The 24,565-nt window shown below is 44.4% G+C and overlaps 1 protein-coding gene across 2 annotated transcripts in view; it reads left to right on the plus strand.

The window, feature by feature from the left end:
- LOC124721182 (laminin subunit beta-1) overlaps positions 1–24,565 on the plus strand; it is a 349,227-nt gene that overhangs the window by 62,443 nt on the left and 262,219 nt on the right. For both annotated transcript variants that reach the window (XM_047246020.1, XM_047246021.1), the window contains exon 2: positions 336–390. The gene's annotated coding sequence lies outside the window, so the exon portion shown is untranslated. The remainder of the gene's footprint in view (positions 1–335; positions 391–24,565) is intronic.

Below are 24,565 nucleotides of genomic sequence, written 5' to 3' on the forward strand. Positions count from 1 at the left end.
CTCTTTAATTCACTGTTTATTGACTATAAAACGTTTGCGTGAATCTTAAACAGTTGAAACGTATCTGATGTGGCGGAAGATCACTTTTATGGGCCAACCTTCTCGTCATATGGCTCTGATATTGCAATGATTACGTTTGTTCGTACGACGTGGTACCAGTGAAGACGATCTCTATACATGAAATTACCAACTGCATCTTTATTAATAAAGTTAAATCAAGTTTCCTCATAAAAGAGAACATTTTTCGTGACTGCGTGAGCTTACAATTAAATAGTTCATAGTTAAGCAGAGATGCTTAGATAACTACTGATAGTTTGTTTCTGTTTTATTTTCAGGCAGAGACGCTTCCACACATGAGCGTGAAACCATTGTAGCAGACGTCAGTTACAGGTAGGAAAAAAAAAATTCTAAACAACAGTCTGTAGCTACGTGTATAGTCTCATAAGCTGATCCACGTTTTCCTCTCGTGTCTGGTAACAAAGAAACAGGTAACAGATATTCAACCTGATTACATCTTACATACCCTCAGTGCAGGTAGGGGAAAGGGCGAAGATCTCTTGATACGTCAGGGGAAGAATTTTGTATTTCAGAAAATATAACCGTTCAGCATTACTATAGAAATGAGACCGCCCTTTGCGCTCACTTACATACGTAACTAATAACGGGGCGTTCCTAAAAATACCCGAGCTGGAGCCGATGTAGCTTGCTAGTATTTCCTCAACGTATATTTCCGCGATGTGTGGCATGGTGAGACACTGATAGGACAGTACTCATCAGACAGTTAGTTAACAACTGAGACTGGAATGTATCTGAGTGTAATTTAATCAGCAAATATTACATTTTTTAAAATTTAACTTCTTAAGTGTTCGAAGGAGCTTAAGGTAGGTCGTCCATGAGCGTCTTCAGCCACAGGCGAAGATTAACATGCTTATAACCCGTTTAAACAGGCGGCGGAATGCAAGTCATCTGCAACGAACCTTCAATAAACAAAAGTTATCAATCTCTACTGTTCACAGTTTCAATGTAGAGGTAGCCTCTGTGTACGAATAGAGCAAACTTTGTTTTCGTTTTTTCTTTGATCTTAATTGTGAGTCGAATGTAACAACGTACGTGTTTCAATTTTCAGGGACTAAGAGATATGGAATATCCACATATACAATGACGGCTAAAAAAAATAAAAATAAATTAAAAAATCGCAACACAAAAAATAATTAATGTAGAGTGATGAAATTTCGGGAATACATTTGTCTAGGTTTCACCAGCTGCGACGTTGTCGCGTATATTAACAGTGATCCAATACTGTCGAATGTTTTTTATTCCAGTCTTTGATCACAATATCAGTTCTTTTGAGGATGACCGGTTTTAGTCAGTAATGACCATCCTTATATCTTTTCTACACCATGTCCTAAAGTGATACGGCCGTTATGGCATCATCAAAACATATAAATATACACAGCACAGCATCGTCACATAGATCTAAAATAAGGTGTAGAACAGGCCACATCATCCACAAAATGTCTGTGTGGACGATGTGGCCTGTTCTACACCTTGTTTTAGATCTATGTGACGATGCTGTGCTGAGTATATTTATATGTTTTGATGATGCCATTACGGCCTTATCATTTTAGGGCATGGTGTAGAAAAGATCTGAGAATGGCCATTACTGACTGAAACTGGTCATCGTCAAAAGAATTGATATTGTGATCAAAGACTGGAGTAAAAAAAACATTTGATTTGCCTAAGTAACATATTTAAGTTATTAACATTGCAAGACCACGGTTAATGTAAGCGCAAGATAATACATTGCAAATGTGAAATGCTGGTACATTAATAACCGGTGTAACCACCAGAATGTTGAATGCAAACATGAATCCATTGTGTTGTACAGTTGCCAGGTGTCAATTTGTGGATGGAGTTCCATGTCTGTTAAACTTGATGGGTCAATACAGGGACGGTTAATGCTGTTTGTGGATGACGCTGGAGTTGTGGTCCGATGATGTCTCGTATGTGCTAGATTGGAGACAGGTGCGGTATTCGAGCAGGCCAAGGCGATATGTCGACACACTGTAAAGCATGTTAGGTTACAATAGCGGTACGTGGGTGAGCGTTATCATTTTGAATAACACGCTCTGGAATGCTGTTCACAAATGGCAGCACAACTGATCGAATCATCACACTGACGTACAAAATTAGTCAGGGTGCGTGGCATAACCACGAAAGTGCTCCTGTTATTATACGAAATCGTACCCCAGACCATAACTCCAGGTGTAGGTCCAGTGTGCCTAGCATGCAGACAGGCTGGTTGCAGGCCTCTACTGGCTTCCTCCTGACCAATACACGGCCATCACTGGCACCGAGGCAGAACCAGTTTTCATCAGAAAATAGAACAGACCTTCCCCCTGCCCTCCAATGAGCTCTCGCTTGACACCAATGAAGTTGCAAATGGCGGTAGTCTGGGGTCAGTAGAATGCACGGTATAGGCTGTCTGTCTCGGGGCTGTCCTGGAAGTAACCGATTTGCAACAGTTGGTTGGGTCATTGTGGTGCCAGCTGCTGCTCAAATTGCTGCTGCAGATTCAGTACGATGCGCCACAGCCATATGCCGAACGTGATGGTTTTCCCTCTCTGTAGTGCCGCGTGGCCGTCCGCAGCCCGGTCCTCTAGCGATCGTTCATTCTCGTGACCACCACGGCCAGCAATCATGTACAGTGCCTACATTCTTGCCAAGTGTTCCTGCTGAGGCGAAACTTGAATAGACGCCTACCAACTTTCGTTTATGTGGCACAACTCCTCCTTGGTGCAGCGACTCTTTTTTCCGTTAGCGTATGTAAGTTATACATCTCAGTGTCGTGGTCAAGGATTTATGGCATGGGTACGATTTGCATTGGCGGACGTTCTAATCTCAATTTCGCCCTGTTAGCCTCGCCGATGAGCGCCCGTAGACCGCCTATTGAGCTCGATTTCCTCCGAAACAGTTCTTCGACGGGAGGGAGCTAACAACCTAACGTCTCGTCGACAACGAGTTAGTTGGAAACGTTTTGGGGAAGGAATTAGCTGTGGTGTTATCCAAGGCTTGATGGAGATTCGTTTAGCAACCGCTGAAGCTTCACGGAGATGCTCAACCAGTTCCAGGGGCACATACTGCAAGAGAGGCGTTGTGCATAACGGTGTGGCTCACTGATAAAGTTCAGAGAGCGTACGTTCCTAACGCGCTGCTTCCTGGACTCGGGTAGGCGCGCCAGCCCCTGTGCCGGCCAGCCTGGATGTGGTTTTTAGGCGGTTTTCCACATCCCGCTAGGTGAATACCGGGCTGTTCCCCACGTCCCGCCTCAGCTACACGTCTCGCAGACATTTGAAACACATTCACACTATTTCACGATTTACACTAAACGCAGACAGCTGAGGTACACTAATTCCTTCCCGGGGGGATACGGGGTGGCGGCAGGAAGGGCATCCGGCCACCTCTTAAAATTAATGTTCCTAGAAGAGTCAGCCAGTATGTTGCTTCTTCCTACATAAAGGTAGGCAAAGTTCCGCGTTCTGGGTGTAGATGGACCAGCCGGACCTGACCGACCGTTGTTTCATCCTCTGTCACTGACTCATTGGATGCGGTATAGAGGGGTATGTGGTCAGCACATTGCTGTCCCGGACGCTGTCGGGTTTCTTGACCTTTGAACCGCTACTGATCAGTCTAGTAGCTGCCCCATACCAGTCCTCCCACCAAGTAAAAACACTGGCGCTACCGGGAATCGAACCCGGGTCCTCCGCATGACAGTAAGTGCGCTGACGACTCAGCTACAGAAGTGGAATTCTTCCTACGTATATTTCGCGAAAAGACCATGAAGGTTGAATTAGAGAGATTGGAGTTCACACAGAGGCTTACTAACAAACTTTTTCCCGCAAAGCATTCGCGACTGGAACAGGAAAAGGAGGAAGTGACAGTGACGGATGAAGTATCATCCGCCATACACTGTGAGTGAATTTGTGAATTCCTAAGGGACCAAGCTGCTCAGGTCATCGGTCCCTAGACTTGCACATTACTGAAACTAACTTATGCTAAGAACAACCCTAACACCCATGCCCTAGGGAGGACTGGAAACTCCCGCGGGAGGGGCCGCGCAGTCCGTGACATGGCGCCTCAAATCGCGCGGCCACTCCGCGCGGCCCGCCATACACTTTAAGGAGGCTTGCGGAGTGTAGATGTAGATGTAAGGAAGTATCCCAGCATTGGGTCTTTTACAGTTTACGTTTCTCAGCTGTAACGACGAATTCGTTTGTTTCGCCGTATGATACTGCACTTGGCGATTATTTGCTCCGCGCGACCGCTACGGTTGCAGGTTCGAATCCTGCCTCGGGCATGGATGTGTGTGATGTCCTTAGGTTAGTTAGGTTTAAGTAGTTCTAAGTTCTAGGGGACTGATGACCACAGTAGTTTTAAGTCCCATAGTGCTCAGAGCCGTTTGATTATTTGCTGTGTAATGACAAAAAAAAAAAAAAACCACCTGCCCTTAGAGTTTGGATAGTAGACGACATGCTTTCAGCTGAAAGGTTATCTAGATCAGCACCTCCAGCAACTTTTCCAGAAATGTAAATGTCTATTGTCGGTGAGTGACAAAAGTCCCATCATAATCTCGTCAGTAACTTCATTGAAATGAACTACGATGTGCGGATGCGAAGCGGTATCAGTCGTTCTCGGTGCCGATATACGGGCGGGAGATTATGGCTGCCTCGCCAGTTTCCGATCAATTCCGCTAATGCAAAAAATTGCCCTGACGAGGTGGAGTAAGAGCTATAGAGTACCTACGTCAGTATAGCTAGCATATTTACAGTATCTGTAAGTGAATCATTTATATTTAATAATAAAGCGTATTAAAAGGTTTCGACGTCTGTATGAAGCCTACAGGGTTGACTATCCGAGAATTCTTGTGTTGTCGTCAAAATACCGTAACGGTATACGCCTAGCGGAGTGTCGTTAATGCTTTTTCAGGGAAAAGCGATTCATCAGAATTGGGCGCCGTCATGTGACGCAGGCGCCAGTGCTCACCAGCTCTGTGCTTTCAGGTCAACATTCTGTAGATTATATTCCGACTTGTCCCATGACTAACAAGGGAACTTTCCCAAATGTAAATAACCAATCTTGATTAAAGGAAGCGGGTGTGCAGAGGGGCAAAATAATGAAATACGAAATTTTTGTTTGTGTCCAGTTTCATTTTTAAAGGATAAAAAACACCCATAAAAGTAACTGGGTGTATTAACCCTAGGACGCCCAAGCCTTTTTTTCTAACTTGGATGCCTAAGGGGGGGGGGGGGGGGGGGTTCGGCGAGCCCACAGGTATTAAATAAGTTTACTGACGAAAAATTACAACTTTCCAAATGGTTTATGTTTTTTAACTAAGACATCGGTTTATAAATATTGTTAATTGTTATAAATATTGGAATGAGTGAATAAAAAATTGACATATTACAATACAAAATACAGATGTGTTCATATACAATAGACTACTCTGAGTCATCAACTTTAAGGCAAGAGACACACTTCACAATTTTTTTCTGAATGTGTGTTACACACATATTTATGACACTGTCCACAATACTGTTTTGGTTTACTTAGATTGTTGTACTTCTGCTGCTTTGTTTTGGCTTTTCTTACACAAATATGGCACCGACCTTTCCCTGCAGGAGGCTGACGTGCTTCTGTTGTCACTTCTTTGATTTTCTTTTGTAGAATAGTCTCCATTGATTGAACAATTTGGTTAGATAACCCTCTTACATTGGCACTTCTTTCTTCTACCTGCAATTTCACTAGTTCCATCCCAGCTTGCAGAAGATAAAATTTACGTTTGTTGTGTTTCTTTTCGTTCCATCTTGGATGTTGCTGGATGAATATGGTGGTAGCATTGATAGCACAACTGTCGATGAGAGAGTAAAATACGGATAGAGGCCATCTCTTTGTTCCCCTCTTGCGGGTGTACATACGCGCCATTTGATCAATGGTATCAATTCCACCTTTAGTGGAATTATAATATGCATTTATCTCGGTTTTATTCTTCTCTCCTCCAACAGTGACTTTATCTTGGTGCATTGTTGACACCATCAGTAAGTTTTTACTTGGTTTCGTTTCTGCTGTGTAGGACACCAAAGTTACTGGGGGCCTACGTGTTGGGAACTGCACTAACTCACTGCAAGTTTACAAGATAAATAACAGCTGACTGACATCAACAATCACTTCCTCTGAAAGTAAACAGATTGTTGTGAATATCAAGAATACCAACCAACAAGACATAGTTTACAGATTATTTTCCAGAAATGGTGTTTCAGAAACCAGCTTTATTACACATGGATGTATGTGGCTTGAAAGCTTCTTTAATTGATATTGTAACAAAATTTTTCATTTTTCAAAATTAATGATCGTGGGATATTTTGCAAAATTTCATATTATTACAAAAGTTCATTATACCTTTTTCAGCAACGGTAATTACGTATGAACTGTTCTATGAAGAACATCTTTTATATATCATTGTTTCGAAGATATTTCCTCTCAACCAAATAATGGAAAATTACCTTTCTGGGTGTATTTTACCCCTTAAAAGTGAAATTGGGTTTAAACGAAAAAATAGGTATTGCACTGTTTTACCCCGTCTGCACACCCACCAAGTTTCATCACGATCGTCTATTTACACTTCGAAATGTTCCTCTGCATGTTGCTGTGGCCTGCATGGTCCCAAGGAACCTGATAAAAAATACGTAAATAAATAACTCAACAATGCATTTCGAGAGACATTGGTCTCATCAAGTTGTCGACACTCAGATCATGTGATTAAAACACAAAAAACTATAACAAATTTTCGGCGTAAATAAAATGAAACAGTGTGGACTATGGACCCTCGTCGTAATTTAAGTCGTCCACTTCCGTTTTTGTCGGTCCCATCGCAGACCGCAAACGTGCACCAGATGGTTTTGTCTTCATTAGCTGTGAGCACCAAAGAGTGGCCGGCCGAGGTGGCCGAGCGGTTCTAGGCGCTACAGTCTGGAACCGCGCGACCGCTACGGTCGCAGGTTCGAATCCTGCCTCGGGCATGGATGTGTGTGATGTCCTTAGGTTAGTTAGGTTTAAGTAGTTCTAAGTTCTAGGGGACTGATGATCTCAGCAGGTAAGTCCCATAGTGCTCAGAGCCATTTGAACCATTTTGAACCAAAGAGTGTCCATTTGACACTTCTCGTGGTGACCTGGCGTAGTTGTTGGCTGCAGTGTCCTAGGTATTACCGTGTATGCGCAGCTATTGACGGAATCGCCCTATTCTTATCAAGTGCGACATTTTTACTCTCTCTCTTATGACTGAGAAGTCGACGTGATGTTAATCTTTAACCTTCTTCCCTTCATTCCATACATTTTATTTTCTGTACCAGAATAGTCATCCCAGCGTAACAAGTTATTCTCAAAGTACGCCAGATGCGAAACATGAATCCAGCTTCTTATACGGGACTACTGTTTCTACATCGGCACTGAGGTGACAGAAGTCATAGGCTAGCGATATGCACATAAATGGAAGGCGGTAGTATCGCGTATACAAGGTATAAAACGGCAGTGTATTGGCGGAGCTGTCATTTGTGCTCAGGTGATTAATGTGAAGAGGTTTCCGACGTGATTAGGGCCGCACGAGGATAATTAACAGGCTTTGAACGCGGACTGATAGTTGGAGATACAAGCATTGTACATTCCATTTCGGAAATCGTCCAGAGTCAATCAGTTAACATTTTGCTTGTGAACTCGTTGGTTGCTGTCACAGGACGTCCAACTTTTTGCCTGACACACAGATCAGACGTTTGCGACTCAACATCGTTAAACTTACTCGCCCAACGACGCACAGTACTCACATCAACACTATCACCATAAACTGCTATCACTCTCTGATGAATCTCCTTTGGGATGACGCCTTCTGCTGTCAAGAATTTAGTGACTTCACGTTGCTTAAATCGCACTGACCGACCGTCAGCGCAGGGTTCCATACTTTACACTGTAACAGCACAACCGTTCAATGCTAGGGCTTCCCGCCAACTGGAGCTGTAGAGAAGAGGCTACGGAACAAGCCAGTACCTGCCGCATACCAATGCTGCCAACTGTTGAAGAGTTACGAAGTTAGAGGCATTACTTTTCAGTCAACCCTTCTACAATGTCAAGAGTGTTCCGAGAATACCAAATTTCAGGCTTTACCTCTCAACTACGGATATCTAGTGGCCGACGGCCTTCACTTAACAACCAAAACAGCGGCGTTAGCGCTAACAGACAAGCAACACTGCTTGAAATAACCACAGAAATCAATGTAGGACGTACGACAAACGTGTCCGTTTGGACAGTGCGGCTGAATTTGGCGTTAATGGGCTATGACAGCAGATGACCGACGCGAGTGCCTTTGCTAACATCACAACATCGCCTACAGTCTCTCCTGAACTCGTGACGGAACCGGTTGGACCCTAGACCACTGGAAAACCATGGCCTGGTCAGATAAGCCCTGATTTCAACTGGTAAGATCTAATGGTAGGGTTTGAGTGTGGTGCAGATCCCACGAAGCCATGGACCTAAGTTGTCAACAAGGCACTGTGCAAGCTAGTGGTGGCTCCGTAATGGTGTGGGCTGTGTTTATATGGAATGGACTGGGTCCTCTGGTCAACTGAACCGATCATTGACTCAAAATGATTATTCACCGCTACTTGGAGACCATTTGCAGTCACTCATGGACTTCATGACAATGCTTCATATAACAGGGCCACAACTATTTGCGATTGATTTGAAGAATGTTCTGTACAATTCGAGCGAATGATTTGGCCACCCAGACCGTCCGACATGAATCCCATCGAACTTTATGAGACAGAATTGAGAGGTCAGTTCGTGTACAATGTCATTCATCGGCAACAGTTTCGCAATTATGGCCGGCCATAGACGCAGCATGGCTCAGCATTTCTGCAAGTGACTTCCGACGACTTGATGCCTAGTCGAGTTACTGCAATACGCCGTGTAAAAGGAGGTCCGACACGATATTAGAAGATATCTTTTTCTTCTCAGTTTAAATGTTTATATTTCCTACTCGCTTGAAAAAGCTGTAGCCCGTGGGCTTGTGGAATGCTCTTCAGTATCCCCTGCGCGTATGGCGTATTTAGCCAGGAGTCCCCTTCTGGAGAGTTCAGCCGCCTGGTGAAAGTCTTTATTTAATAATGCCACGTCTATGGCGATGACACACACACACACACACACACACACACACACACACACACACACACACGCACACGCACACACAAACCTATCCCCGAGTGGAGAAATTCTCCGAAACGATCGGTAACCGAACGTGGGGGCCCGTGACCGTTAGACAGCAAAACTAACCACGAGTTGCTGTCTGCATCTCCTCAATCAAAGGGAATAACTGCGGCGAAGTATGAAGCAGAACGTGCTGTTCGTAGCAGCTGAGGCGAGTCACGTCCCTCTTGCTTGTCCGGTTTGTTGTCGCGAAGTCAGTTTTTCCTGCACATGCCAACACGCGCGTCACGTTTCACGTGCTCCAAAAAAGTCCACGGCGATATATTACAGGCTCCATCAAAAACTTGACGAAATCTGCAGAGACAAATGTGAGGTTGACAACCAATCTGCACATGCAGTGCGCGACGTGCAGTGGCACGATTTGCCAGTAATTACTGTGCATGGTGGTTGCACACAATTCTTACACCATCTCCTGGCGAGGAGTAGACTGAAACCGTCATCTGAAGGGACGTGAAAACGTACGTGGACAAGGAGCTAGTGACGTCACAGTGTGCAATTCGACGTTCCACTACACTGCGAAGATGAAATGAAGAATCTGGCATGACATACTTTTTCCTCGTGAAGAGGCATGAGATGCGGCGTCGGTTTTATGTCACAAGCAGAACTTCGGAGACCCCGTATTGAATGCAGTTAAACTCTGTATTTATTTGTTATTCCCGGCCGGAGTGGCCGAGCGGTTCTAGGCGCTACAGTCTGGAACCGCGCGACCGCTACGGTCGCAGGTTCGAATCCTGCCTCGGGCATGGATGTGTGATGTCCTTAGTTTAGTTAGGTTTTTAAAAAATTAGTTATTGTAGAGTACGTGATGTGAATAAAAGGAGTTTAAGAGCATCAGCACAATGAGGATCTCTTGAAAACGCTCCGTTTTAAGTAAGATTTACTGTAGTAAAATAACAGGAAACAACATATCGGTAGTTAACGGTGTCCCATATTTGATGCTTTGTATTGTTATAACTTGAGTGCTGTGAATGTATGCCGTTTAAATGCTGCGGACTATGATGATCTTTCAAAAGCGCGTCATGTAGGGTACAATTTGTCGTAGTTAAATATCAAATAATTGCATTTGTAGTTAAAGCCGTTCAACAGTGTACACAGCGTAACTGAAGCGCTCTAGCTATATTGATTGGTTTGTTGATTTTGGGAAGGGGACCGGCGCGCGAGTTCCAGCTTTCGTCACCGACGAACAGCAGTCAGCATGAATGTATGAACAAGGCGCCTGCTGGATGGATTTTGTGGGAAGAGACCAAACAGCGAAGTCATCGGTCCCATCGGGTTAGGGAGGGATGGGCCCTTTCAAAGGAACTCTCCCGGCATTTGCCTGAAGCGATTTAGAGAAATCACGGAAAACCTAAATCACAGTGGCCGGACGAGGGTTTGAACCATCGTCCTCCCGAATGCGAGTACAGTGTGCTAACCACTGCGCCACCTCGCTCGGTTTCCAGCTATGCCGAAACCGTAGTGTAGTTGATAGCGTGGTGAATTTTGAAGTGAAGGGTAACAGGTTCGCGTCTATTCAATGTTTTTTTTTTCATCTTTTGTTTTCTAAGATTCTGGTTCTTTCTTACGAGATTAAAACTAGAGATTATCTGCAACAGTCGATGTTATTTATCATAAATGAAGACACGCGCGGAAAAAAGGAATAACCCTCAAATGTAAAAATTTAGAGATAAATGCTGCCATCTCTTGCTGGGCACGGGAACTATCAAAATTGACTTTGCTTTAATCCCGAAATGTCGCATTAGGATGTAATACAACAAAGAGAATTCCTTGTATTTCGCTATATGTGATTTCTGTAGTATCAAAAACGAGTAACCTCCTGCTGCTACATTCCAGCTTCCCTCTAGCAGAGAGAAGCTGAACAGCTGAGTAGCAGGATAGTCAAGACTGTATCAAATGATAAACAGACAAGGAAAATTCGGGATTGCAAATACATTCCCCCTTCAGCGTCCACGAGCAGTCTGGAAATAAATTTCCAAGAAGGAATCCTAATTATATAGGAAGTTCTCATGTACGCATTACAATCCCTTCCTTGCAATTTTTTTGCAATCACGAAGTTTCCTTTGCCTTTCCTTTTCATTCGTCTTATGAAAACATTAATAAATACAGTGTACTGATCGTTATTTTGGTTAATATAAGTAAATTAAAAATTGAAGATAAAAAGAAAAATAAGTTTCTGCATAGACTCCACCCCCGACCCCTGTATTACTGTTCTGTACGCCTCCCGCTTCGCTAACCGCTGCCTGGAAACTACGTTAACAAAAGGCTCATACCTCGCTCGACCCATGCCAGAAATCCTATTTTTTCTAAACGCTCTGCCAACTGGACCTCCCACTTCTGTCACTCTCATTTCGCCGGCTAGGGTGGCCGAGCGGTTCTAGGCGCTTCAGTCTGGAACCGCGCGACCGCTACGGTCTCAGGTTCGAATCCTGACACGGGCATGTATGTGTGTGATGTCCTTAGGTTAGTTAGGTTTAAGTAGTTCTAAGTTCTAGGGGACTGATGACCTCAGAAGTTAAGTCCCATAGTGCTCAGAGCCATTTGAACTATTTTGAACTTTCATTTCGGCCGAGCTCTGCATATACCAAAAATTTGCACGAAAGAGTAGGCGCGGTTCCCTTGTAAGAGCGTACAGCAACGACGACCCCCACACGTTTGGCGTGCTTCACTATGAGAAACACGTCGCATGTGAGGAGCGCTTTACTGTTGCACTTCACATGAACTGCTAAGAGCTTAACGGTGTGCAGAAGAAAACAAATGTGTTCAACTAAGAATTGTTATTTGTGAATGTTGAAGTGAAAGGAGTGAAATCCGGCGTCAGCATATGGTGCACACTTGCAGAATTATTACTGCCTGTCTCACACGATCCCTAAATGAAACATTAACCCCGTAGCAGGAATCGCTACTCCCACCATCAGAAGAAACGTCTGCTCAAATGTGGAATTAATGGAGTGTCTGCAAAAATAAATGTCCCTTGCCTGAATACGCATTCAGCAAATCACGACTTGTAAAGGAGCTCAAAGAAAGTTCTGACCCGGACGGGTCAATAGGGAGCGATCGACTGCCGCGTTATCCTCTGCCAATGGCGTCATACTGATGAGGTATGAAGGCGCTTGGGGTCAGCGCACGGTTCTTCCGGCCGTTGTAGGCTTTCGTGACCTTTGAGCCGCTATTTATCTCTCAAGTAGTTCCGCAGTTGGCATCACTAGGCTGAGTGCACCCTGTTCTAGACCTCCCACCAAGGGGAAAAAAATCCCTTGTAGTACCAGGGATAGAACCCAGGTCCTCCGCATTGTATGGGGGTGGGGGGTTACATCGATCGGTTCTGTGCGGAAGTCTTATGACGCCTCTCAAAATCTAACGTTGACTGCTTTCCTCAGTTTTTTTTTTTTAATTTAGGGTGATTGGCTTCCCTGACCGAACGCACTGAGCTAGCGCGTCGGCTCCTCGCTGAGTTGCGGAGGAAGAGCTTCATGAAAAACGCCCAGACCCTTGCACAGCCATCAGTATTGGGCTACATGAATGAATGGACGAAACACAAAGAATCAGCGTGGCTGGGGTTTCTGGAGAATCCTGAACAGATTGAGGACTGAAGTGGGCAGATCCAAAGACAATTTAGTCAAATGGGATATGCTGTTAGATGATCCTGTACGTAAATAACCTCAATCTGTTTACCCTGTATACTTCTGCATACTTACGCAGAAGCCAACATAAGGTGTAGGCACCTTGTACCACTGCTAATCATTTCCATGACTGTCCCTCTTGCAAATGTAACAAGAGGAAAAACGACCATCTAAATGCTTCTGTACGGGTCCTGACCTCTCCTACCTTGCATTCGCAATTCTTACGCGAGATCTACGTTGGTGCAGTAGAATCGTTTTGCAGTTTGTCGCAAACGCCCGTTCTCTCAGTTTTCTCAATGTTTATCTAAACTAGACGTGATTGTCTTATTGGGATTGCCGTGATCGTTCTTCAAATAAACTATGGCATTTCAGTCTTTGATTGCTATTATTTATTTTCAATGATCGGTTTCAGGCTAGCTGCCCATCTTCAGATCTGTTAGATAAAGTTAAAAATACAAGTAACAAGAGAGATATAGCTACTGATAGAACTATCTTAGTTTACAAAAAGAAATTTTGGAATGTATTAAATGGCAACATACCATGTATTGCAGTTACAGAGTAACCTGTCAGTACAGAGCTATTTTTTTTGTAAACTAAGATAGTTCTATCAGTAACTATGTCTCTCTTGTTAATTGTATTTTTAACTTTATCTAACAGATCTGAAGATGGGCAGCTAGCCTGAAACCGGTCCTTGAAAATAAAAAATAGCGATCAAAGACTGAAATGCCATATTTTTATTTCTCAATGTTGTTTCTCAAAAAGAAAGTCAATAGTGTCAGGTGACCCGTCAGATGAGAGTGAGTACCGGTTCTTTGTGTTTTCTAGTGTGGTATACAGATGACAGTTGTCATTTGTGGACGTTGTATTCAACCAAGCACATGCATTCCGACGCCTTAAAGCAATGTTAAGTTGCAAGAGCGGTCTTTTTGATACCAATAAGATGTACTTTCAGTTCGAGTCCTCCCTCGGGCATGGGTGTGTGCGTTTGTCCTTAGGATAATTTAGGTTAAGTAGTGTGTAAGCTTAGGGACTGATGACTTTAGCAGTTAAGTCCCGTAAGATTTCACACATATTTTTTTTTTGTACTTTCGCTCGTGTTGCTGCAGATGCCAATGGCTCTCAATATGTCATCGATAGGTTGTGAACACATTGCAGGAAGACAGGTCAGTACAAAAGGCGAGTTGGACAACCCCACGTGAAGGTCGATATCTTGCCATCTCTTCCTTGCTGCGCCGTACGGATGCCGCCAGAGCACGGCAAGACGATCTCAGGAGAGCCACTGGAGCCGCTGTGTCCGAACAGACTGTAATGAACAGGTTACAGGAGAGGATCGTACGACCCAGACGTCCTGTTGGAGTACCCCGCTTGACACGAAAACATCTTGCAGCTTGCCTTCGGTTCTGCCGTTCCATGTCAATTGGCAACTTCGTCACTGGCGAAACGTGTTATTTACAATCGAATCGAGATATCCTCTGACACAGGGTGATGGCTGTGTTCGTGTACGGAGACCCGTGGTGAGCGGTACCTGCCAAATGTTGTCCAGGAAATCGACACATTTCCAAGGTTCTGTGATGTTGTACGGAAACTTCAGTGTTGGCAGCCATACAATCCTTGTCGTTGTCCATCGTCGTCTTACCGCCAGGCAGTACATAGAACATATCCTGTTGCACTGTGTTGTGGATGCTGCATACGGCTGTGGCCCTGAATTCTTTCTAATCCAGGGGCCATGTGGCGGGCGGCGTCAGCAGGGATGTCTTGCAAAGCCTGGACATTGAAATAACAGAATCACCGGCGGTGAGTCCCGAGCTACATCCCGTCGTGCATACGTGGGACATGCTTAGCAGACGTGTTCTTGGTCGGCCTGTTCTACCACATAGTCTCCAATTACTCTTATGGGCTCCCACTGAAGAATGGGAAGGGATAACGCATAGCGGCCTCCGTAGACTTATTACGGAGCTTTCCACGTAGGTGTCAGGCAGTGATACACGCTATTGAGGTTACCAAAGACCAATGAAAAGCACCCAGGATGACGGAACGAATGATTGTTTCCACTTTGTTTTCGACAGCTGTCGAACATTTCAGTTCTTTTTATGTAAGGTCGAGGATGTAATGATGTTTTTTTGTGTACTTAATTTTTGAAACATAAATGTACAATTTGGTAACACACTCAGTCCTCAATTATTGCCCAATAGAGTATTGCAGACCCCTCCTCCCAAGTAATGTTCCCCTAATTATTTTGTGAGGTGTATAAGCATTTTTGTGAAAGCTTATATAATGGCCACTTTCCCCTATCTACAGTAGAAATGCGGCACTGCCCTTGGAACAGCATACCATGTTGTTCAGATTCGCAGATATATTTTTTAGGCATTTTGATGCCCTAGTACATGAAACAATACCAAGCGGCTGGAGGAGACCGTTTTCACAACTGGATCTTTATATTAGACCAAATTTAACAGAACACAGAAAAAATGGTTCAAATGGCTCTGAGCACTATGGAACTTAACATCTGAGGTCATCAGTCCCCTAGAACTTAGAACTACTTAAACCTAACTAACCTAAGGACATCAAACACATCCATGCCCGAGGCAGGATTCGAACCTGCGACCCTAGCAGTCACGCGGTTCCGGACTGCAAGAATAAAATAAACAGCTTACCCTACAGCAGACGATTGAAAATTAGAAAAGGTTTTACTAAAAAATAACGGAACAAACTTCCACTGTCAAACTCACTGAGAAGAATGATGGCGTACATCGTTTTTTTTTTAAACTAGTCTGACCACTTTTCGCCAGGCAGAAGCACGGTTCAGGGCAAAAAATAATCAGTGGGCACTTTCCCGCCCAGGAGACTTTACACTAACTTCCCGTACTAAATAATGAATTGTCAGTATTCTGTACGTCGTCTCATCAGTGTCACGTATTTTAATCTGCCCTGGTAGAATATTATTGTAATAAAATTTCAGCAGTTTTTAGAAATCGTTAATGTTTGTGAGCATACAACTTGAGAGTCTGTAAAATTTAGTACAATAACATAGTTTCTTGAATTTTTATAAGGTGTGTAGCTACTACTATCGACGAACAAGGTAGTAGGAGTGCTTAATACCATCAAAAAAAGGTTGTTGAAAATTAATTAATGGCTGTGAGTATAAAAGTTAATGATTTGTTAAACTGGGCACAGTTTTTTCCTCTTGTTTTATCAAGTGTTTACTGCTTCTGAGAGGGGGACTTGGTGGCTCAATGATAAAGTGCCACACTCCAGAAGTCATGGTATCGATGCTGCTCAGACCCAGGATTTTTATGTCTGGCAATGTTTGTTAATGTGAAAAGTACCGAGTTAATCGTGGTTAGGAGTCTATGTTTAAGTTCAGATCTCTCTATACTTGGCTGGGGAAATCAGACCAAAGATCGGAGGAAGGCAGGGCATAACGAATCCAGGAGGACCATGCTTATTAAAGCACTGTCATATTCAGAACAACCTGGGCGCTGATGACAGCTTCACCTTATTGTTTCTGACACGAAATAAACAATTTATACAATAAGATAACAGAAGTCATGGGATACCTCCTAATATCGTGTCGCACCTTCTTTTGCTCGGCATAGTGCAGCAACTCGACGTAACATGGACTCAACAAGTCGTATGAAGTCCCCTGCAGAAATATTGAACCACGCTGTCTCTATAGCTGTCCATAATTGCGAAGGTATTGCCAGTGCAGGAGTTTGTGCACGAAGTGACCTCGTTTGTTCGATGGGATTCATGTCAGGCGATCTGGGAGGCCAAAATCATTCGCTCGAATTTTCCAGTGTGTTCTTCAAACCAGTCGCGAACAATTTTGACACGTCGACAATTCCGTTGTTGCTTGGGAACATGAAGTCCATGAATGGCTACAAATGGTCTTCAAGTAGCCGAACGTAACCATATCCAGTCAATAATCGGTTCAGCTGGACCAGAGTACCGAGCCTATTCCATGTACACACAGCCCAACACAGTTATGAAGCCACCACCAACTTGCACAGTACCTTGTTAACAACTCGGGTCCATGGCTTCGTCGGGTCTGCACCACACTCGAACCCTACTATCAGCTCGAACCCTACTATCAGCTCTTACCAACTGAAATCGGGACTCATTTGCCGAGGTCACGGTTTTCCAGTCGTCTAGGTTCCAACCAATATGGTCACAAGCCCAGGAGAGGCGCTGTAGGCGATATCGTGCCGTTAGCAAAGGCACTCGCATCGGTCGTTTGCTACCATAGCCCCTTAACGCCAGATTTCGCCGCAATATCCTGAAGGATACGTTCGTCGTACGTCACACATTGATTTCTGCGGTTATTTCACACAGTCTTGCTTGCCTGTTAGCACTGACAACTCTGCGCAATCGCCTCTGTTCTCGGTAGTTAAGTGGAGGCCGTCGGCCACTGCGTTGTCTGTGGTGAGAGATAATGCCTGAAATTTGGTATTCTCGTCACAATCTGCAAACTGTGGATCTCGGAATATTGAATTCCCTTATGATTTTCGAAACTGACAGTCCCATGCGTCTAGCTGCAACTACCGTTGCGCGTTCAGAGTCTATTACTACCCGTCGTGCGGCCAATACACTGCCTTTTTATACCTTGTGTACGCAATACTACAACCATCTATACATGTTCATATCGTACCCTATGACTTTTGTCGTCTTATTGTTTAAGACTTTGTGGAAGCATCATAAGTTATATTTTATTCTGTGGCTGTACATTTATATATTTATATTGAAGTCTTTCACAACAACATGCCGTCTCCAGTACTATCTCCTTCACGTCTGGCACGTTTCGGATATACAGGGTGTTACAAAAAGGTACGGCCAAATTTTCAGGAAACATTCCTCACACACAAAGAAAGAAAATATGTTATGTGGACATGTGTCCGGAAACGCTTACTTTCCATGTTAGAGCTCATTTTATTACTTCTCTTCAAATCACATTAATCATGGAATTGAAACACACAGCAACAGAACGTATCAGCGTGACTTCAAACACGTTGTTACAGGAAATGTTCAAAATGTCCTCCGTTAGCGAGGATACATGCATCCACCCTCCGTCGCATGGAATCCCTGATGCGCTGATGCAGCCCTGGAGAATGGCGTATTGTATCACAGCCGTCCACAATACGAGCACGAAGAGTCTCTACATTTGGTACCGGGGTTGCGTAGACAAGGGCTTTCAAATGCCCCCATAAATGAAAGTCAAGAGGGTTGAGGCCAGGAGAGCGTGGACGCCATGGAATTGGTCCGCCTCTACCAATCCATCGGTCACCGAATCTGTTGCTGAGAAGCGTACGAACACTTCGACTGAAATGTGCAGGAGCTCCATCGTGCATGAACCACATGTTGTGTGGTACTTGTAAAGGCACATGTTCTAGCAGCACATGTAGAGTATCCCGTATGAAATCATGATAACGTGCTTCGTTGAGCGTAGGTGGAAGAACGAAACTAAAATGAGCTCTAACATGGAAATTATGCGTTTCCGGACACATGTCCACATAATGTCTTTTCTTTATCTGTGTGTGAGGGATGTTTCCTGAAAGTTTGGCCGTACCTTTTTGTAACACCCTGTAGAATGACTTCTCAAGGACCACAGCCCGGGCCGGCCGCGGTGGTCTAGCGGTTCTAGGCGCTCAGTTCGGAACCGCGGGACTGCTACGGTCGCAGGTTCGAATCCTGCCTCGGGCATGGATGTGTGTGATGTCCTTAGGTTAGTTAGGTTCAAGTAGTTCTAAGTTCTAGGGGACTGATGACCACAGATGTTAAGTCCCATAGTGCTCAGAGCCATTTGAACCATTTTTGAACCACAGCCCGGTTATAGTCGTATTTCCGTTTTAGTTTCTCATCCGGCTGTTATCGAAAGTAGACGGGCACAATTTTTTCTCGTAAAATTAACATTTGTCTAAATAAGGTGAATACTAAATGTTTGTATCAAGTTTAGCAAATGGGAAGTGCTGAGCGTCCAGTCGCTTGTACTTGTGCAGCAGTATTCGACACGGGGCCACGTCAGTTCCTTTCCGCCGAGCGGTCTTTATGTTGTACGTGAGGTGAAACACAATATACTGCATTGCCTGCGTCTGACCCAAGCCTCGACAGAGTGTGCGGCGAGCTGTCGTTTAGGATACTGACGCGTCACTAACATTTATTTCTTCTTCTTCTTACTGCGAATCTACTGGAACGAAGCCCCTAAACTATTTGCATCAGTATACATACTCTACATTAAGAAGTACATGGCAGGAGGTACTTGGCGTGGTACCATGTTCTTGATGACGACAAGATGTTAAATTCTAATTTCATTTACATCCGCAGTTTCCCCTTTCGCCAAACTTCAGTTATCGAACATCAGCTGGTCTGTTGCAAAATGTAAGGTATTGGGTAAAATGGACGCAGTGATGATACCTCTCGGCCATTGGCTGGATGAAAATGGACTATGCGTTTCACAGACCAAGTCTGCTGTGAACATCTACACTAGAATTCGGATGCAAGAGATCCCGTCTGTGAGTCTAAGAGCATTATGTTCTTCAGGTGAAGGCAGTGGTAGAATACCTTGGCCTTACATCGACTGTAAACTACGATGGGCAGCACATATAAATCATGTAGTAGCAAAATGTGAGAAACATGAACGTGTTATCATCAGTGGCAGACGCAACATAGGGTGCGGACTACTACACATATATGAACGTGTGTCGAGGCCTTGTACGGTTGCGTTTGGATTACCGATGTATATTCTACGGATCGGCGACGGACACCGTACTACAAAAACTTAACACGGTACAATACAAAACGCTTAAAATATTTCATGGCACATGAAGTCAAGCATAAAAATGCATTACTTGGGGAAAGTAGGCAACCACTAACGGTGCAAATATTTAAGCACACAATTCCTAATAAAGCGAGCAGAATTTTCAGACAACACCTTGTCATCTTGCATCCAGAAACTTTCTGTAATATGTTCCACCTCTAATTATTGGTTATGTAAGAATCTGTCTGCACTTGCGCGCGGCCGCTACGGTCGCAGGTTCGGATCCTGCCTCTGGCATGAATGTGTGTGATGTCCTTAGGTTAGTTAGGTTTAAGTAGTTCTAAGTTCTAGGGGACTGATGACCTTAGAAGTTAAGTCCCATAGTGCTCAGAGCCATTTGTCTCCATTTGCAAGTGAAGACTTACAGAGCACCGGACATCCGATTAGCAATCTCTGCACGACGACTATCATGTTTGAAAAAAGTTACTTACGCTATGTGATCGAAAGTATCCGGACACCTGACTGAAAATGACATACAATTTTGTGGCGCCCTCCATCGGTAGTGCTGGAATTCAATATGGTGTTGGCCCACCCTTAGCCCCCATGACAGCTTCCGCTCTCGCAGGCATACATTCAATCTGGTGATGGAAGGTTTCTTTGGGAATGGCAGCCCATTCTCGACGGAGTGCTGCACTGAGGAGAGGTATCGATGTCGGTCGGTGAGGCCAGGCACGAAGTCGGCGTTCCAAAACGTCCCAAAGATGTTCTATAGGATTCAGGTCGGGATTCTGTGCAGGCCAGTCCATTACAGGGATGTTATTGTCGTGTAACCACTCTGCCACAGGCAGTGCATTATGAACAGGTGCTCGATCGTGTTGAAAGATGCAATGGTCATCCTCGTATTGCTCTTCAACAGTGGGAAGCAAGAAGGTGTTTAAAACATCAGTGTAGGCCTGTGCTGTGATAGTGCCACGAAAAATAACAAGGGGTTCAAGCCCCCTCCATGAAAAACACTACCACACCATAACACCACCGCCTCTGAATTTTACTGTTGGCACTACACACAGTGGCAGATGACGTTCACGGGGCATTCGCCATACCCACACCCTGCCATGAGATCGCCACATTGTGTACTGTGATGCGTCACTCCACACAACGTTTTTCCACTATTCAATCGTCCAATGTTTATGCTTCTTACACCAAGCGAGGTTTCGTTTGGCATTTACCGGCGTGATGTGTGGCTTATGAGCAGCCGCTCGGACATGAAATCCAATTTTCTCACCTCCCGCTTAACTGTCATAGTACTTGGAGTGGATTCTGATGCAGTTTGAAATTTCTGAGTGATGGTTTGGGTAGATGTCTACCAGTTACACATTACGATCCTCTTCAACTGTCGGCGGTCTCTGTCAGTCAACAGACGAGGTCAGCCTGTACGCTTTTGTGCTGTACGTGCCCCTTCACGTTTCCAATCCACTATCACATAGGAAACAGTGGTCTTAGGGATGTTTAGGCGTGTGAAAATCTGGTGTACAGACGTATGACACAAGTGACACCCAATCACCTGACCACGTTTGAAGTCCGTTTGTTTCGCGGAACGCCCCATTCTGCTCTCTCATGATGTCTAATGACTAGTGAGGTCGCTGATATGGTGTACCTGGCAGTAGGTGGCAGCACAATGTACCTAATATGAAGAACTTATGTTTTCGGGGGTGTCTGGATACTTTTGATCACATAGTGTGTGTGCTGTCTTTGAATCTGATGTGAGGCTTGATCTGCCAGTTTCAGTATGAGCGTGTTGTTATACACTGAAGAGACAAAGAAACTGGTACCTGCCTAATATCGTGTAGGGCCAACGCGAGCACGCAGAAGTGCCGCAACACGACGTGGAATGGAATCAACTGATGTCTGAAGTAATGCTGGAGGGAAATGACAGCATGAATCTTGCAGAGCTGCCCATGAATCCGCAAGAGTACGAGAGGGCGGAGATTTCTACTGAACAGCACGCTGTAAGGCATCCTGGATATGCTCAATAATTTTCATGTCTGGGGAGTTTGGTGCCCGTCGGAAGTGTTTAGCACTCTGTAGCACTTCTGGACCTGTGGGGTGTCGCATTGTCCTACGGGAATTGCCCAAGTCCGTCAGAATGCTCAATGGATATGAATGGATGCAGATGTTCAGACGGGATGCTTACGTACGTGTCACCTGTCAGAGTGGTATCTGGACGTATCAGAGGTCCTATATCACCCCCAACTGCACATACCCCACACAATTACAGAGCCTCCACTAGCTTGAACAGTCCTTTGCTGACATGCACGGTCCATGGATTCATGAGGTTGTCTCCATACCCGTACACGCCCATCCGCTTGATACAATTTGAAACGAGACTCGTCCGACCAGACAGCATGTTTTCAATCGTGGACAGTCCTATGTCTGTGTTGACGGGCCCAGGCGAGGCGTAAAGCTTTGTGTCGTGCAGTCATTAAGGATACACGAGTGGGCCTTCTGCTCCCAAAGCACATATCCATGATGTTTCGTTGAATGGTTCGCACGTTGACACTTGTTGATGGCCGAGCACTGAAATCTGCAGCAATTTTGGGAAGGGTTGCTCTCTGTCAAGTTGAAGAATTCTCTTCAGTCGTAGTTGGTCCCATTCCTGCAGGATCTTTTTCCGGCGGCATCGATGTCGGAGATTTGATGTTTTACCGGATTTCTGATATTCGCAGTACACTCGTGAAATGGTCGTACGGAAAAATCCCCACTTCATTGCTACCTCGGACATGCTGTGTCCAATCGCTCGTGCTCCGACTATAACACTACATTCAAACTCAGTCAAATCTTGATAACCTGCCATTGTAGCAGTAGTAACCGATCTAAGAATTACGCCAGAGACTTGTTGTCTTATATAGGCGTCGCCGACGGCATCTGTATTTGAATACGCATGCCTATACCAGTTTCTTGGGCGTTTCAGTGTATATTAGTTATATGTCACGATTAACTTTTGTGGATGGCTGATGGGGAATACTCAAAGGCCAATAAAAATAGATGTTGGGTAAGGGTGAACAGTTTGTGTTTAGAGATATGGTATTTGAGGTAGACTGTTAACAACTGTGCTGCCTCTATCATTCATACCGAGCAAGGTGGCGCAGCGGTACGACAGTGATCTTCTAATCCTGAAGACAGCGACTCAAATCGCCTCTCGGCCATTAAGATGCAGGTTTTTGTGATTTCTCCAAGTCGCTAAAGGAGAATGCCGGGATGATTCCTTCGAGTGGACGTCCGATTTACTTGCCTGTCGTTCCCAAATCCAAGTTAAGTTCCGTCTCCAAAAACTTCGTCGTCGACAGAAACTTAAACCGTAATCTCCTTTCCTTCCATCACAGGTCTCACTTACGGACTGTTATGATTAGATGTGAGAGAGGACTGAGACATAGAGGCAGTTATTTTAGTTCTCACTGTTCGCAGATGGAGTAGGATACTGGTACAAAGTACCCTCCACCATACCCTGTACGGTAACTTAGGATATATATATATATATATATATATATATATATATATATATATATATATATATATTCTTATAACCAGTTTAGCATTCAATCTCCGATACTTGTTGTTGTTGTTGTTGTGGTCTTCAGTCCAAAGACTGGTTTGATGCAACTCTCCATGCTACTCTATCCTGTGCAAGCCTCTCTATCTCCGAGTAACTACTGCAACCTACATCCTTCTCAATCTGCTTAGTGTATTCATCTCTTGGTCTCCCTCTACGATTTTTACCCTCCACTCTTCCCTCCAATACTAAACTGGTGATCCCTTGATGCCTCAGAATGTGTTCTACCAACTGATCCCTTCTTCTAGTCAAGTTGTAACACAAATTCCACTTCTCTTCACTTCTAATCAGTACATCCTCATTAGTTATGTGATCTACCCATCTAATCTTCAGCATTCTTGTCTCGGTAAAAGGTGTTGCGGCGTTCTAACGAAATAAATTATACTAGTGGATCTGACACTAAGAGCTTTCCAGACTGAGATTTTCACTCTGCAGCGGAGTTTGCGCTGATATGAAACTTCCTGGCAGGTTAAAACTGTGTGCCCGACCGAGACTCGAACTCGGGACCTTTGCCTTTCGCGGGCAAGTGCTCTACCATCTGAGCTACCGAAGCACGACTCACGCCCGGTCCTCACAGCTTTACTTCTGCTAGTATCTCGTTTCCCACCTTCCAAACTTTACAGAAGCTCTCCTGCAAGCTCAGATGGTAGAGCACTTGCCCGCGAAAGGCAAAGGTCCCGAGTTCGAGTCTCGGCTCGGCACACAGCTTTAATCTGCCAGGAAGTTTCATATCAGCGCACACTCCGCTGCAGAGTGAAAATCTCATTCTGGGGACTTAAATCTATGCTTGATGTTAACAAATTTCTCTTCTTCAGAAACGCTTTCCTTGCTATCGCCAGTCAAAATTTCATATCCTCTCTACTTCGACCACCATCAGTTATTTTGGTGCCCAAATAGCAAAACTCATCTACTGCTTTAAGTGTATCATTTCGTAATCTGATTCCCTCAGCATCACCTGATTTAATTCGACTACATTCCAGTATCCTCGTTTTGCTTTTGTTGATGTTCATCTTATATCCTTTCAAGACACTATCTATTCCGTTCAAATGCTCTTCCAAGTCCTTTACTGTTTGACAGAATTACAATGTCATCGACAAACCTCAAGGTTTTTATTTCTTCTCCCTGGACTTTAATTCCCACTCCAAATGTTTCTTTTGTTTCCTTTACTGCTTGCTCAATATTAAGATTGAATAACATCGGGGATAGGCTATAACCCTGCCTCACTCCCTTCTCGACCACTGCTTCCATTTCATGCCCCTCGACTCTTATAACTGCCAT

Source organism: Schistocerca piceifrons, chromosome X, assembly GCF_021461385.2.
Source record: "Schistocerca piceifrons isolate TAMUIC-IGC-003096 chromosome X, iqSchPice1.1, whole genome shotgun sequence".
Lineage (NCBI taxonomy): Eukaryota > Metazoa > Arthropoda > Insecta > Orthoptera > Acrididae > Schistocerca > Schistocerca piceifrons.